Source organism: Schistocerca serialis, chromosome 4 (genome assembly GCF_023864345.2).
Source record: "Schistocerca serialis cubense isolate TAMUIC-IGC-003099 chromosome 4, iqSchSeri2.2, whole genome shotgun sequence".
Lineage (NCBI taxonomy): Eukaryota > Metazoa > Arthropoda > Insecta > Orthoptera > Acrididae > Schistocerca > Schistocerca serialis.
This window is the reverse complement of record NC_064641.1, coordinates 416,782,370-416,788,040: the sequence shown is the minus strand read 5'-3', so window position 1 is coordinate 416,788,040 and position 5,671 is coordinate 416,782,370.

Below are 5,671 nucleotides of genomic sequence, written 5' to 3'. Positions count from 1 at the left end.
TAATTAACTACGTCTATTTTCTAATCTATGTCAAAATCGGTGCGTGTCTTGATCAGGATTTGCCCCAGTCCCCCTGGTCCTGGTCGTGGCGGATTCCAACTATAAAGTCGACCTGTCCACGAACCGGCGGTATGGGATTGGGGCGGTGGTCGCATTCAGTGTTGTCTATTTACTTAATGAAGTTATCTCAAGAAAGTTGTCAGAACTTTGTGTGATACCTCGTTTACCAATGTATTTAGTCTGTGAAATGTTTCCTCCTGTCTTAAAAGGCCATAGGTGTTTGTGCTAGGTAATTGTTGTCTCAATGTCTCGGCTACATCATCGAAAAGGGGGCACTCATAAACCACATGGTCAGGAGTACCCTCCAGTGCGCCACAGTCACACGCAGGCGTAGCCTTTCTCCCAAACCGACAAAGATATGTCGGATAGGGGCCATGACCGGTGAGAAAGTGGAACAATCCCCAAGTTGGCTTGAAGTACTTCATTTTCAATCTTTCCCTTTCATCTGGTAGGAACTGAAAGGTTCTTCTACCAGTTTCATCCAATTCCCATATTTCCTGCCATAGGTTTACCCCTCTTTCCCTAATCTCACCTTTGTCCCTGACTGGTGCTCCTATAATTTCTTCTACCTTGGTAATAACCCCCTTTTTTACCCAGTACCAAGCTGCCTGTTCCCTAATCTTTATATCTAGGGGACAGAGTCCCATTATGATTAACAGGGCTCCTCCTGGGGATGTTCTGTAAGCTCCCACAGTCCTTAATATCATATTTCTTTGTACTCTCCTCACCGTCATAGCAGGCACCACCCTCGTGAGCCTGTGAGCCCAAACTCCTGAACCGTAACCCATTATTGACGTCAGTATACTGTTGTGATAGAGTTTAATTAATTGAGGCGGAAGGTGAAATCTCTTGTGTCCTATGGTGATCAGATTATTTAGTGATTGTAGTGCTTTCTGGGTCACAGTTTCTATGTGCTTTGCGAAATTCCACCTTTCATCGATGATGATTCCTAAGTATCGTGTCTCTTGTCTCCTAAGAACAGGTATGCCGTCAATTCTCACGGTCGGGTTCCTTATCAATTGTCCTTTGAGTAGCAAGTAAGTCGACTTGGTTGGTGAAATAGTCATTTTGGTCCTGTGGCACCATAGTTGCAGTATGTCTATTGCTCTCTGTATTTTTGGTTCTATGTCCTCGCGACTTCGGCCGCCAACCAGCAGGAGGAGGTCGTCGGCGTAAGCTATCACCTCTAGCACATCATCACTCTGTTGTAAACTTTCCAGAAGAGGCTCCATGTGGATGTCCCAAAAAAGGGGACCCAGCACAGAGCCCTGAGGGCAACCTTTAGTGACAGTTTTCCGGACTTTCCCGCTAGGGGATGATAGCCATACCTCCCGGTCTTCACAATAGCTCCTCAGACACCCATATAGCAGCCCTGGACACTCCTTCTCCGGTAAGCAGGAGAAGAGCGAAGGCCACCACAGGTTGTCAAAGGCGCCACTGATATCCACCATGATGCCAACTACATACTTACACGGGGCTGAGCCACAGACCTCGGCCGCTAGGGCGATTGCATCAGATGCCGATCGGCCCGGCCTGAAACCGAATTGCCTGTCGCTCACCCCGTGCAGCATGCGGTGAGCAGTCAGTCTGTCCGCTAGTAGCTTTTCAAGTAGTTTGCCGAAGCCGTCCAGCAGGCAAATGGGCCTGTAGGATTTGGCCTCTGCAGGGTCTTTCTCAGGGCCCTTTTTAATGATCACCACGTTCGCAGTTTTCCATATTTTAGGGAATTTGCCTTGCCTAAGGCATGCATTGAAAGTGTGTGTGAGTGGCGCAACTAACTGTGGGGCTAAAAACTGCACTACCTCCGCCACAATGCCGTCCGGCCCGGGGGCTTTCCCCTTTTTTAGGGACTTAATAAGAGCAGCAACTTCCTCTTCAGAGAAGGGGAGGACCGCCACGTCGTTTTCATACCTATGAAGGTCTTCTTCACGTAATTGACGTTGCTCTTCAGTGTCTTCATTTCTATCATCGTCAGGCAACAGCGACTGGAGGAGGACCTTGGCAGTTTCCTGCCAAGATTCCGTCATCCCGTCCCCGCGCCTGAGCGTAGAAATCATTGTTGGGGAACGAATCTTTTCCCTTCCCAGTCTATATGGCACGCCCCAAGGATCGAGGGCCAGTTGACTGGTTACGAAATTTTCCCAGCTAGTTGTTCTTGTCTTTTGTAGTTCCTTTTGAAAGTTCTCTTTTGCCTCCCGGTATAATTGCAGCCATCTTTGCTTCTCCCACCAGACGACACTGCGCTGGTAGTGCTTCCTCAGTCTCCTGACTGACTGACGTAGCTCCTGCAGTTCGGCTGACCATGGTGCCGGTGTGGCCGCTACGGCCCTTCTCCTGGTTGGTACGGCTACCTCAATCGCTCTTGTTACTGCGCGCACCAGTCCTTCTGCTCTGTCGTCCACGTTCATGTCTTGTCCTTCGTCTCCTTCCGGTAACGGAGGGATGTCGCACTCTCTGGCTAGACGTTCCCAATCTGCTTTCCTAAAGTTCCTTTGCACCTCCCACCCCATGTCCCAGCGGCACTCTCTGTCTCCAACCATGAAGGTAATCAGATTATGATCACTAGTGGTGGCATTGTCTTCCACTTTCCACTCCCGGAGAATATTCACTGTGTTTGGCGTGACCAACGTCACGTCAAAGTTGGTACCCTGTCCTCCTCCAGCCACATAGGTGGAGGGATTTCCTGGTCTGTTTGCCACCACTAGTTGGAGAGCCATTATCATTTCTTCAGCTTTGGCTCCATTTTCGTCCCTAGTGCCACTGTACCACAGGGGGGATTTAGCATTTATGTCAGCAGTTATAATGATTTTGCGTCCCCGCAACGCCGTGGCTACACTCACTAGATGGTCTATATATTGTTCAATTCTCTCCCCGTACTGGAAGTACATATTAATGATGATAACGATTCCGGCAGGAGATTGTATCTCCACGACGTTGCAGTGACTGTTGGAGAACTGTGTCAAGGGGGTTGCACGCAGTGCCGTGTTTGTTATTAGAATAGCCGCTCTGGGGATATCCCCCCTGCTGATAGTTTGCCATGTTGCGGCAGTGAACGCAATTTTTCCAGCCAGAGAGTACGGCTCCTGTAGACAGAGTACATCCAGTCTCTTTTCCACCACTTCCTTTCGGAGCTCCTGCATTACTAGTCGACTGTTATGAGTGTTGAGTTGTCCGATTTTTATTCTAGTCGTCATGGAAAATAAGTATGTATATGGTCATGCGGCCAGGTTTTGTTCCAGTCATAAGCCAGTCGGCCGTTTGCTATTACTGATTGATTATAAATGTCGTCCAGGTCGAATTTCTCACCTCGTCTTTCAAAGACTTTTTTTAGTAAGTCCCGCAGTGCTCCGAAGTCAGTGGGGAGGTTCACCGACTTTAATTGTATCCTATCCACAGCCTCCATCACCGAGAAGGTTACCCTTCGTCCGTACTCATGTCCCACCCGGACCACATGACGTAAGGCAGTGGTCAGGGTAGCCGGCTGCTCCAGTCTTGCTAATTGCATGGTGTACTCTAGATTTGGGTACACCCTCACTGGGTCTACGGGTGGCAACCTGACCACCGGACTATCTTTGGCGTCAGAGGTGGCGGTGGAGCTTGTTATTATGTTATCTTGTATAGGTTTTGTGATTTTATCCGCCACTACCACAGGATGCTCTTGCCGTTGTAGATTTTTAATCGGCAGCGTCCCACGGCATTGGGAGGAGGGTGCTCTGATCTCTGAGGGGAGCTCAGTTTGAATACCAATGTCCCTGGTGGGGGACTCTGTCTGTATAGATTTGTCAACTACTTGAATGTCTGGGCTGATGAGCGACTTCAGGAAGCTCCTGAACCTACTTGCTCTCATTGCATCCCTCCTCCTTTTGCTCGGGGATTTATGCTTTGGCATGGTATGCCGTTTTCAGCCATAGTCTATTCGTGAGATCAATCTTTGTTCAAGCATCCTGTAGGTAGGGCAGTTCCGTCCTGCGGCTCCACAAGACTTCTTGCCACGATTCTTACAGGGGATGCAGACACCTGTGGCCTTACAATCTTTTCTGGTATGTCCATTGTCACCGCATTTGGAGCAGGCCGACCCCCTGATGCAGTGCCTCAGTATGTGGTCCAAGTCGCCACAGTTATGGCAACGAGGTACCACAATGTAGTCTCTAGTATTAATTGCGTGGAAACCCACGTATAGTCTGCCCAGTGATGTTATTTTCCTCCACATTGTTGCAGAGACCTCGGCAACGTGATGTACGACATCCCGGTCCCGAGGTCCCGTTTTAAATCTTAGTTTGAAATTGCTTTTGAATTCATTTTCATCAATATTCTCAAAATTTTGCTTCCTTATTGCTTCAGACAGTTCCTCGTTTGTCATTATAGTAGGGACATCATATAATATGATCAAGGGGTTCCTTTTCTTGGGGGGTTCACATTTAACAACTGCGTTTAATTTTGGATTTTCAAGCAATTTAGTTTTGTCTTCTTCAGACGCAACTTCTACTATCACTGAGTTGCGGCTGGGTTTGACACGTTTTATCTTAATCTTATCTCTGACAGGGTCAATTGTGGAATTCAGGAGTTCCTGAATCCTTTTGACACTCGTGTCTTTCCCAGGCAAGGTCCTAAGGAAGACCGCTGTCTCCTGTTTCTTAGTTGCCCTGTCAATTGCTTCTTTTGTGTTATTTTGTCTGGTGGGGGGTTGTGCAGCCACCGCCGCCCAGGTTTTGCTTGGTTGTTGTTGCTGTTGTCTTAGCCTGGTGTTTTCTTTCTCCAATTCTTCCACTCTTCCTTCCAATTTGGCATGAGCAATTGCCCATGCAGCCAGTTCGTTCTTTATTTGCAATATTGCTGCCTGGCTTATCTTTCCATTTTTGATACTTTGCTCCAGGAGCAACGTAATTTTTGAATGTCTCCTCATAACTGTATAATCCTCCTCAGTCTGTCTCAGCTCGTCCTGTTGAGAGGGATCAGACACAACAGAAACTCTCGAAGGCGCACTAATATCACTCGTTTCTGGTGTGGCCATTGTATACGAGTGATAACAAAAGATATGGGAGCCCGTCTCTTGCCCCGGACCGGCTCCTCTGGCATGGGGGGGGACTCTTGCAGCTCGCCCACCGACCTCGCCCCTAGGTCAAGGCACTCCAGAGCTGCAGGGTTCAGCGCGCCGTTGCCAGCGCACTGGTCCCCGTCGAAGACCTCGTCGTCGACGATTTCACTCGACGCTCCTCGGCAAGTGCACCCTGCACTCCGGAGAGGCGGATGCACCCCTCGCCCTTCGCTGCCTACTAGCCCGAGTTTCCACCTGAAGGCCAAGGACCCACTCCTACTCAGGTGGTGGGTCGGTCCCCCAGTCGTTCGGCGGTCTGGGCCCATCTAACCTAGCCCAGGCGAAGTCACCACCTCCTGGGTTTGGCAGAACACGCCCCGGTTACCCAGGGGCGCGGCGAAGCACCCTTGCCGACTCGCGCCGCGATCCCACGCCGACAAACGAGGTCGCCGGCATGCAGAGCACCTGCTGGTCTGTGCCCTGCGAACAGAAAGGGACTGGTGTTCGGTCCCTTGACACAGCTCCCCCTGTGCCACGCACCCTTCGCTTTCGCTTTCTCCCTTTTGTCGCAAGGCA